General features: G+C 35.9%; 1 long non-coding RNA gene across 2 annotated transcripts; it reads right to left on the bottom strand.

The window, feature by feature from the left end:
- Positions 1-4,171: 4,171 nt before the first annotated feature.
- Positions 4,172-10,445, bottom strand: LOC132633847 (uncharacterized). Of its 2 annotated transcripts, none has more exons than XR_009579869.1 (3): positions 10,197-10,445; positions 5,478-5,569; positions 4,172-4,505 (listed from the first exon to the last, which is right to left on the bottom strand). It is a non-coding gene; the product is annotated as an uncharacterized LOC132633847 (long non-coding RNA). The 2 variants fall into 2 exon arrangements; XR_009579868.1 differs by having other exon boundaries at positions 4,173-4,505; positions 10,058-10,436.
- Between the last annotated feature and the right edge of the window lie 1,355 nt (positions 10,446-11,800).

The raw sequence follows: 11,800 nt of genomic DNA, 5'->3' as shown, positions 1-11,800 counted from the left end.
CAGCTAATCCAAACGAGCTCTATATCTGTACAAATCAAAGCTAATATGAAGGTCTTGTTAGTCACATATAGCCGTAGGTTCAGCCACGATTGATATTATATAACTCATCTCGAAAACTAAAAAAAAAAAAAAAAAAAAATTAGAGAAGGGAAGAAATGAAGAAAAAATTGGCTTTAAGTAAAATACATTTCTTGATCTCAAAATGAGATTTCGTCCTTGTAATTTTTCCCTAGTAGCTATGATTATGTACTAGACAATAGCATGTGAGCGTAATACTTTTATTAGATGCTAAAATTGGATACGAAGTTGTGTATTACGAGGATACCTAAATAAAGAAAACATAAAAAATCCTTTAAGATATTGATTCACCCATAATATTGGAAGAGCGGTATAAAAGTACAAATGATGCTTTTGACCAAGATCAAAATTTGACTAAAAACATGAATTGAATGAAATGTACTCTTAAGTAAAATATTGGAGACACGTGACTTTGAATATTTACATGTATAGAAACGGACGGATCTAAAATTTGAATTGTTAATAGTTTCGGTTTTATGATTCTAATTAGCATATTTAAACTTATTGTACGTAATTGTAAAATCATGCATACAACTATAATATTTTTCTAAATTTAATGAATTGTTATATATAAATTTATGCTCTCCGTGTTAAAAATATTAAATTTGTATGATCCCGTTATCAAAAAAAGGGTATCCGTCACTGTGTACTGATATGTCCCGTGACTCCCTTGAGGATTCATCGAAAATAGAGGAGGAGAAAGTGTCAAAAATATTCAGTTGTAGTATGCAATTGTATATCTTGTATTTTTATGTGTAAGTATCTTTTATATTAGCTGTCAAATGGCTCCAAACACTTCTCACGGGGGATTTCTATCTCTGGACATAACCCTCTTTCCGTCCTTAGCCGTCATATTTTGTCCTTTCTTTCATTTGAATCATTTCAAGCAAAATTATAACATTCCATAGTGAAATTTCCTTTTTGTCCCTTCAAAATCCCTTTTGGCGAATAAATGTTTCACCGAGGATATTTGTTTTCTTAATGCCTATTCTGGTACGGAGTCGCGTGGAGCATTTTACCTCAAATGTGAAATTTTTTCAATGCGAATTTAAGATATCAAATGAAAAATTAGTTTTTAGTGGATCGAATCAAACGGTTACAATAGAGGAACACATAGAAAATACAAGATCCTTAATTATCATGAGTTCCCGATTTAGTATAGCATTAGAATAAACTATAAACACACTGCATTCCGAATATAATTAAACATAATTTGGAGGGAATGTTGTGATAAAGATAGCTTTTTTACCAAACCTCCTCCACCCCCAACAACTTTAAGGATAAATTCATGACATGCATTTGTTATCACTTGCATGGCTATTTGTTGCCTGCTTACGCATGGTAAGATACTTAAGATTTAAGTAAATCCAACTTGCCACATATAAACCAAATTAGTAGATGATTTCTGCTGACAATTTAAAATCTATCTTCGTAAGGTGATTCTCTCTTTTGCTTCGAGTAGTGTGGGTGATTTTATTAGTATACAAAACCTAATCTAAACAAGATAATTCAATTAATCATTGTTGAGGTTGTTGATATGCCTCGTGAATTATCTAATGCAAACTAGTCACTATTACGTTTTAGCTAGCTGCCACCCTCACTTGTACAATTCTTATCTAACGTTGCACAATTGGAATAACCTGGCTGCTAATGTTATATTCCTTAAGATTAGATGTAACGCGTTATGTCTAGATTAAAAGTTACAACTTGAAACACGAAAGCACCATTTTGTTATAAAGAAGAAAGACAAGACAGTTACAACCCTCTTTGCTGAAATCCATGGCCGTTTCAACAAGATTGGAGGTCTAAAGTCAAATTTCGGATAGAAGCCCTAATTTAAAAAAAAAAAAAAAATCGTCATATATATTTTTATTTAAAGTCTACTTTTCTAGATTTTTCAAATGCGAAGTCATTAATTACTGATCCTTATCAAGGTATACTGGAGACTGTCTAAGAGAAATTTCATAACCGACTAGGAGATTTGGAATTTGACTCATTCCTATTCTATGAGGATTTGAAGTTTAACTAAATGAAATCCTTACAATAAGTTTAACACATGAAATTAGCATTGAAGTAGGAAAAGGAGAAACCAACGCACATACAAGGAAAGAAGGAGATCCAAGTCAAACGAGGATTGGTTTTCGGGTGGAATTATGAAACCAATACTTGGTTGGATTCGAACAAGACAAGGTGACAAATACTTCTATATAAACACAACATGAACAAGATTTGGAGCTTAACCACAACCACAATCACATCCAACGTGAGACATCAAGTGTGAGAGGAGTCAACAGCTGAGTCTCTAGAGAGCCAACTACACATTGAGGAAGAACCTGAGCTTATCAAGATTTATCTTTAAGTTCTTTTGTTGTAATAGTAAGGTTTTAGTTGTGGTGCCATCTATTTACCTTTATGAGAATTATGTAATAGGTGTTTGGTATCGAGTTGTAAGGTGTTTCTTTGACTTGGTAGAGTCATTGAAGTGTTGCTCAGTGGCGGACCCAGGATTTTGAGTTCGGGGGTGCTCTATTAACTATTTATATCTGTTTTCTTTATATTTTCTATACAGCTATACACTCCGTGACTGAATTTAATGGGTGCCGGAGCACCCAAAAATTGTACATGGGTCCGCCACTGGTGTTGCTAGCATGTTGGAATTGTTGAGTGTTAAGAGGGTAGAGGCGGGACTGTTTGGAACAGTTCCTTAGGTATTGCAAGCTAGATTGCAAACCTTAAATTTGTGGGCTCGTTTAATGAGGAGTTTAGGAAAATTCCTACTTGGTAGGTTGTGATTTTTCTTCCCTTGAGAAAGGAGCTTCCATGACATCAAAAGCACACATCCCTTCTCCGAAACTCTACCCTATTTTGTTCACTTCACTACTCATATAGTATTTCCTTTATTTCATAAATCTCACTAATATCTCTCTCTCTCTCCATATATAAAATAAGAAATTTTCTTTTCCACGCATTCTAATTTTTCATTTTTTTTTTCACTTTTTTTTTCACTTTTCACCTTCTCACCTCCAATGAACTTCAACATCGCAACTTCCCTAAAAGCGTAGCCCATTTTGTAATTCAAAGTACTTAGGGAAGGAAGGAACTCAAAAGTAGATACTTATACCAAAAAGTATTACCTTATAATGTAGCTTCCAAAAAAAGACTCAAGGCTTAATGGGGTTAGCTAGAGAAAACATAACAAAGGTTGGTAATAAAAGGCTCAAATGGTCTAAGAAAAGCCGAAAATCATTTTTCGGACTAAGCATAGCCTAAGATTTCATTATGAAGCACATTTGGGGAAAGTTTCTAATTATCACCTTGTACAAGTGAACTTTGATAAACTAATCCTCACCTCATATACAAATGAACCGTAAAGAAACATACAGTTCCAATATGCACTGAATATAATAGCTTTTGCAAAATTTCAATGGTTCATACAAATTCACAAATGACTCAAAGTCACCAACTAATATTACAACCTCGCAAACAAGGCATTCAAAAACTTATTTTGAACCATTTGCAAGTGATTAAATGTGTTGGTACCAGTTACCACATGAGACACATATAACTAGCAAAAGAGGGAGTCATACAACTTTTATTCATTACTATTGAAAAAAGAAGAAGTTATAAACTAGGAAAACTAAATAAAGCATGATAGAGGCACCCGATTGAAAAAAAACACTACCCTTGGAAAGAACCCTGGTATAAACAAAACCAAGGGCTTATTCATGCTCAAGAAAAATGCTCTCTACCCAAACCCTAAATGCCTCCAACAACCAACTTTTTTGGCCACCATGGCCAATACGGCCGGTGGACAACCTCCCCCAGAGGTTGCTCCACCAGTACCTACTTCCACAAACCATCAGATACCAAAGAAATCAGACCATAATAGTGAATATCCTGCGTTGCCTACAGCCAAATCAACACAAAACCTTCCTTTACCCATTGTTAAACATAATCAAAACCCAACTGATGTTATTGCAACTGTTTCACAAATTATCCCTAAAGATTTGCCTAGCGTTGGTGATAAACAAAACTATGCGAATTTGCTTAAGCCACAAATCACAGAGAAGGAGGCAAACGCGATAGTCATCCCATAAAAATTGTTGAGTTTGTAGATGGTGAGCCCTATATTGCTTGGAGTTCTAATGAGGTAAAAAAGATGATTATTAAGGAGGAATTACAATATGCGGTGCTTGGCAAGTTCTCTTATGACATAATTGATATTAAGCAACTACGTGATATTATCCCTATACAATGTGCTATCAAAGGAACAACCAAGGTTGGCTTGATTGATGAAAGATACATCTTGATCAGGCTGTCTCATTTTGAAGAATATGTCAAGATGTTGTCCACTCCTGTGTATTACTTGAAGATCAATGAAAGGTAATGTCAGATGAGGCCCCTTGTCTGGGATCCATGGTTTAAACCTGAAGAAGAAACACCAATGGCAATAGCATGGATTAGTTTTCCAGAATTACCACTAAATTTCTTTGCAAATGAAGCAGTGTTTTCTATGGCAACAGCAGTAGGAAAACCTTTAACTGTAGATTTGGCAATTGTGAACAGGTCAAGGCCTAGTTGTGCAAAAGTAAAGGTTCTTATTGATCTATTAGATAAACATCCTAGTAGAATTAATATTGCAGAAGTTGGTAAGCAAACAGGAGAAAGAAAATCTAAATGGATCAATATTAATTATGATTATCTTCCTAAATACTGCAAACATTGTAAACTGCAAGGTCGTGGTGAAATGAATGTAGGAATTTAAATCCTGAATTAAATAAGAAGTATAGAGAATAGATGAAGAAGATACAGTCTGAAGAGGAAGTCACAAATAAAAGGGAGAATTAGGGATGGCAATACCAAAGGAGAAAGGAGTGGATGATGAGAAGACAACACAAATATCTAAGGGACAGTTCTGGGATCAGCATAGCTAAAGTTGGGAAAGAGAAACAAGGTAACGAGTTACAGATACAAAATGCATTTGCTGCTCTGGAGAATGGGAAAGAAGGGGAAGAAGATGGGGCAAGAAAGGAGCAAGGCAACAAAGAATTCCAAAACACTAAAGAGTGGATAGAGCATAGTTTTAAATCAAAAGAAGCAGATGGAGGTGAGAACCTAAGCAAGGGAGCAAAAAGCAACAAAAAAAAAAGAGCTGAGAACAAGGAAGCCAATATTGATGGCAATACAAATGTGGAAGGAATTGCTGGCAATACAAATGTGGAAGGAATTGATGACAACCAAGTCAGCATCATAGAACATGATAAAAGGCATGAACAAGAAGAAGGTAATGAGTTAACACCATAAGGGAGACAACAACAAAAGGTTACATAAGAAGTAGAGGAGAATAAAGCAATGGATATAGAGGAGAAGCATGAAGAAATAAGGGAGAGGAGACTTACCAATAGTCCAGCACAGAAGCAAGATGAAATCAGCAGGGTACCACATGAAGATACTGGCAAACATGGAGATACTGGGCAAGGGAATGAATCACCTAACCATCACAAACAGGAGGAAATCAGCAGTATACCACAACAAGAGAAAACAACAAAGAAGTTACAATTAGTTACTCAACATAGTGGAGAAAGCAAGCAACCAGCACAAAGTAAAAATGACAAAAAAGATATAGATGGCTAGTCCCTTGAACAAAACATATGCAGGATGCCATAAGACAGGGAGACATTTCTCCAAAATGTCTCAAAGGCATAGGTAGGGGCAAAAAGAAATCACAAAGGGATACTAGTGTTCCCCAGGATTGGGATACCATACAAGGAATGCTACAAATAAACCAAATAGATTATGATGGATGCTATGCTTTGGAATATTAGGCCAGTGAATACCATGGAGGCCTTTCCAAGACTTATTCAAATGCATCAAAAATATCATTTTGGTTTTATTGGATTAATGGAGCCATTTCAAGAACCAAGTCAAATTGAATGATTCAGGAGAAGACTGAATATACAGCATGTTGTTACTAATGTGTCTGGCAAGATATAGTTATTTGTAGAGGATATATTTGAGGTGTAAGTGGTGGTGGTTCATATATAACACATTACTGTGAGGTTGAAAACACAAGGAGTACAAAAGCATTTAATGGTAACTATAGTATATGCTAAATGCACTCAAACAGAAAGGCTGGAATTGTGGGATAGCTTGGAGTTTGTATCCAACAGCTACAATGGTCCTTGGATGATTGGGGGTGATTTCAATGTCATCTCATCAGATGAGGAGAAATATGGAGCTTTACCTGTTAGTCTAAATGAAGTACAAGATTTTAGATCTTGTATTTAGAATTGTGACATGGTAGACTTGGGATTTTCTGGAAGCAAATTCACTTGGTGGAATGGTCAAAGTGGTGTTGATTGCATCTTCAAAAGACTAGATAGGGTGCTTGGTAATTGGTTTTTAATAGATAAGTATCCTAGTATTGGGGTGCAACATCTAATCAGATCAGGCTCTGATCATGCTCCTATAATTATAACCTATTCAGGAAAATCTGAGCACATCTAGAAACCTTTTAAGTTTTTGAATTTCTGGACTAAGCATGATAATTTTAAGAACATTCTAAGGGAGAATTTGAGGGCTGACCTTACCTTATGGAAAATCCTTTTATAACGTTCCATCATAAGAGGAAGAAAGTAAGATCTGCTTTGGTGACTTGGAGTAGAGAGACTTTTGGTAATATTTTCCAAGAAATTGAATCATTGGAAGATGTTATTAAAGTACATGAGCTTCAATTTGAATTGAATCCAACACCACATAACAGAGAATTGTTGCATAAAGTACAAGTTGATTTGAACAGGTATTTACACTTGGAAGAGGCCTTCTGGAAACAAAAAGCTGGGATGCAGTGGTTTGATGATGAGGATAAGAATACAAGGTTCTTTCACAGTTATGTACAAGGCAGAAGGAAGAGGCTGCAATGGAAAAGAATTCAGAATCACACAGGGGATTGGATAGAGGATAAAGAGGAATTAGTTGCAGAGGCTATCAGATTTTATCAGCAACAGTTCACTAAAGATTCATATCCTACAAACTTTGTTATCCTGGATCATGTGCCACAGATGGTGTCAGCAGAACAGAATGAGAGGATCACAATAATGCCTACAATGGAAGAGGTTAAAGAGATAGTGTTCAAGATAAAAAGAGATAGTGCATGGGGTCCAGATGGATTTTTAGGATTGTTTTATCAATCTTGTTGGGATATAATTGGAGTGGATGTGACAGAGATGGTGAAGAGTTTCTTTTGTGGAACTGATTTGCCAAGATTCATTACTCATACCAATTTAGTGTTGTTACCTAAGAAAGAGATAGTAACTACTTTTTCTAATTTAAAACCTATCAGTTTGAGTAATTTTAGTAATACTGATACATGGAAGAATGGGGAAGAGCTCAAAGACTTAATTTCCCTGAATCAGACAGGTTTTGTAAAAGGGAGAAGCATTGTAGAAAATATTCTTTTGACACAAGAAATGGTGACTGATATCAGAAAGAGGACCAAAACAGCTAATGTGGTTATTAAGTTAGATATGGCTAAGGCTTATGATAGGGTTTCATGGCTGTTCTTAACTAAAGTTATGAGGAAGATGGGTTTCTCTCATATGGTGGTAGACATGATTTTCAGAATTGTAAGCAATAATTAGTATTCTATCCTAGTTAATGGATAGCAACGGGGGTTTTTTCAAATCATCAAGGGGGTAAAACAAGGAGATCCATTATCCCCTACTCTTTTTATTCTAGCAGCTGAAGTACTAACAAGAAATCTGAATCATCTGCATTGCCCCCTCAATTCAAAGGTTTTGGAGTTCCTAAGTGGAGTCCCAGGATTAATCATTTGGCATATGCTGATGATATGATAATCTTTGCCTCAGCAGATATCTTATCATTACAAATGACTATGGAGGTTTTATCAGAGTATGAGAAGACTTCTGGACAAAAGATTAGCAAGGAGAAGAGTGCAGTTTATCTACATCATAAGGTTCCAGGAGATATCAAAGTTATAGTTGAGATTACCACAGGATTTGGAAGGAAGCAATTCCCATTTACCTATCTGGGTTGTCCTATTTTCTACAGCAGAAGGAAAAAGGACTTCTACAACCCAATCTTGACAAGAATCATGAACAGATTGCAATCATGGAAAAGTAAAATGCTATCTTTTGGTGGTAGGGTAGTACTAATCAAACATGTGCTACAAGGTATGCCTATTCACTTATTATCTGCACTTAATCCTCCTGATTGTGTGATTAAACAAATGCATAAGTTGTTTGCACAATTTTTTTGGAATAACACTGTTGAAAAGAACAGTAGACACTGGGTGGCTTGGAATAACATGTGTTTACCAGAAAAAGAAGGAGGTCTGGGTTTTGTATCTCTTCATGATGTGTTAATGGCCCTTTACTGTAAAATATGGTGGAATTTCAGAGTTACTCCATCTTTATGGAGTGCTTTTTTAAGTAACAAATACTGCAAAAAAGAGAATGTTGTGATTGTTCAATTCAATTATGGTTCACAAAACTGGAAGAAGATGCTGCAAGCCAGAGATCTTATAGAGCAACACATTTGGTGACAAACTAGAAAGGGCAATGCTATATTCTGGTATGACAATTGGACTGGATTAATGGGGGAGAGTTTTTTTATGATAGCATTCAAAACATTTATGAAATGGTGGAGAATGGAGGGTGGAATGTTCAGAAGCTAGAGAATGTATTAGATGCAGACATTGTCTAACATATCATTCAGAATATTAAACAACCTAGAGAGGATGCAGAGGAGGATACACATTGGTGGACTTTAGATAGTAGAGGATCTTTCTCAGTCAAATCTGCATGGGAATACCTAAGGCTGAGGTGTCAGGAGATTGATATTTACAAGTTCATATGGGTTAAAGGATTGCCTTTCAAAATCTCCTTTTTCCTTTGGATATGTTGGAAATTTAGGATTCCATTGGATAATGTGCTAAAAAGGATGAAAATTAACTTAGCATCCAAATGTTGGTGTTGTCAGAATCCAAAAGAGGAGACAATACAACATTTGTTTGCTAAGTCTTATGTTGCTAACAGGACCTGGTCCTATTTTGCTAATTTTGCAGGTATCAACATAGAGGGACTAAGCTTGATTCAAATCATTCATAGGTGATGGCAGTATCCAAGCAAGGATAGAATGAAACCAGTTTTTCATGCTATTCCTGCCATCATCATGTGGGAACTTTGGAAGAGGAGAAATGCTTACAAACATGGGGAAAAGAAGACTGCGGGGAGGTGCATTTATCAAGTTTTTGTTATAGCACAAAACTTGGTAAGATTTAGAAATCCATCACAACAGATACCTCATAACTGGAAGGATCTGTTACAAGTAATGGAAGATTACAGGCCACATGTGAAGATGAGAAAAGTTACATGGAATCCTCCCCCCATGGGTTGGATTATGTGTAACACAGATGGGGCATCTAGAGGCAACCCAGGAAGAGGTGCATATGGTTTTTGTGTGAGAAATTCAGAGGGTGACCTGATCTATGCTAAAGCTGATGAGATTGGCCATGTCACAAACAATGAGGCAGAAGTTATGGCTATACTAGAGGCTCTTAAATGGTGCAGCAACAACATGAAGAACTATATCATTATTCAGACAGATTCTTAGTTCATTCAACAGATAATAATACAATAATGGAAGCCACCTTGGAGTTTAGCAAACATGATTGAGGAGATTCAATAACTCAGGGCAGGGAAGGAAATTTTATTCACTCATATTCTAAGGGAAGGCAATAAGCCAGCAGATGATTTAGCTAACCTAGCATTAGATACTGCTGCAGTCACATATGAACACTTTGTACAAATGGAAACTAATCTGAAGCGTATTTTAAACAGTGACAAATCAGGTCTTCTATACATCAGGGTTCAAATCAGGTAAAATGAAGCAGCAACATAGTATAGAAGTGAAACACAGCAAAAACAAGTAGAAAAAAAAGCATCGACAGAAATGGTACCTGTGGAATTGCAAATCAAGGAAGGACTTGACACCATCGGGTTTACAAGTAGCTCAAAAGACCATCCCACATGGAAATAAAGGCATTCGCGTCAAAAATCAAGAATGGTGGAATTGTAAGGTCAAAATGAAGATTGTACCTAATATTTTGCTCGATGAAGAAGGTGAAGGCAAATCAGAGTTGAATCAAGGTGTAAACATACACCATACACAAGCTTCATCACTCTTGCACCTCAAAAATTTTGCCGGAGAAGACAAGTCTAGAGAGAAGCCGGAGGTTCTAGAAAGAGAAAGGGTTTTTACCCCTTTCCAAATGAGGATATCAGACATTGCTTATTTTATTTTGTTGTCTTTTCCTTTTTTATTTTTATTTTTGGTTTTTTGTTTGGATTTTCAGTTGGGCTCATTTTTGGGCTTAGCTTGGACCATTTGAGTTTTTCACATTTATAAAATACCCGAAAGGGCCCATATTTTTTTTAAAAAAGGCTTATTCGTAAATAAAAGGAAAATCCATAAACAAAAGAGAAGAAAAAAACACAAATAATTGAAATTCACCAACTACTTAAAGTGTTAATATGTATAGACCAATATAATTTGTCATAAAAGTTCCCCTCCCCCCCCCCCCCCCCCCCACCCCCACCCACACTAAAATTAAGCATTATGCCTAATGATAAAAAAAGGAATATAAGATCAAATGAGAGGTAAGAGAAAAAAGTAATATAAGACTAACTGATAGGTGAGAGAAACTTTCTATGCATCTGCAATAACCTTTGGATCATGTGTATACTCTGAAGACCCTCCAGTGACAATCTGGATGGTGTCATCTTCTATGGTGGTTGCTGGCTCAGAGAACATCCAAATAAGTGGTGCAACAATACATGAGGTTGTTAACTGGTCATCGGATCATATGGGTCTATGATGGTAATTCATGGTACATCAACTCGAAACATGGAGGTGTTAAGATTATGGAGAAGATCATATCGCACAACCATGAGAACATGTGTGTATTTTTTATCACTAATGTTGTTTTCTATTTGGTAGATATCCTTCACATGATTTACCTTTTGATAATATTTTTGTGTGTGGTATTAGATTTTGTAACTGCTTAATCTATTCAGAAGTTCTCAATAAGTGGTTCTAAAATGGCAAGAAGTGATCACATACAATCGTCAAGGCACAGTAAGACAATGTTCAAGACAAAACAGGTGTTCAGATTACTTTAGATAGCTATTCAGATGGATATAATGATCAACTGGCAAGTATTCAAAATGGAATAGTATAAGAAAATAGGTGTAAAAAGGCAAGAACTGGTCACATACAGTCGTCAAGGAACAGTAAGGCATTGTTCAAGACAAAATAGGTGATAAGCGTACTGTGGATAGCTATTTAAATGGATATGATAATCAGCTGGTAAGCATTCAAAATGGAATAGTCTAAAAATAGATGTACATATACAAGGAAGAATGGTACTACTAAAAGTCAAGCAATAAGGGAAGAAGGTGGAGTGGAAAAGCCACTGAAGCTGACAATATAGTATGGATTAACAGGTTGTTCTTGAAATTAATAGCTACAGCTCAAGAAGATTCTGGAGATTATTTGGTGGAATGTATTAGGAAAATTCTAGGAGTTCGTGTTGACGTATCAAGAGCTGATCAAATGAGAATGCAAAGAATACTTTGAAGGCTATGTTTGAGACACGTGAGGCTATATTAGACAGAATTAGAACATGGACGCCCATATTCTT

The sequence above is a fragment of the Lycium barbarum genome, chromosome 3 (assembly GCF_019175385.1).
Source record: "Lycium barbarum isolate Lr01 chromosome 3, ASM1917538v2, whole genome shotgun sequence".
Taxonomy (NCBI): Eukaryota; Viridiplantae; Streptophyta; class Magnoliopsida; order Solanales; family Solanaceae; genus Lycium; species Lycium barbarum.
The sequence above is the reverse complement of the archived record's forward strand: the minus strand, read 5'-3'. Positions and strand labels throughout refer to the sequence as shown.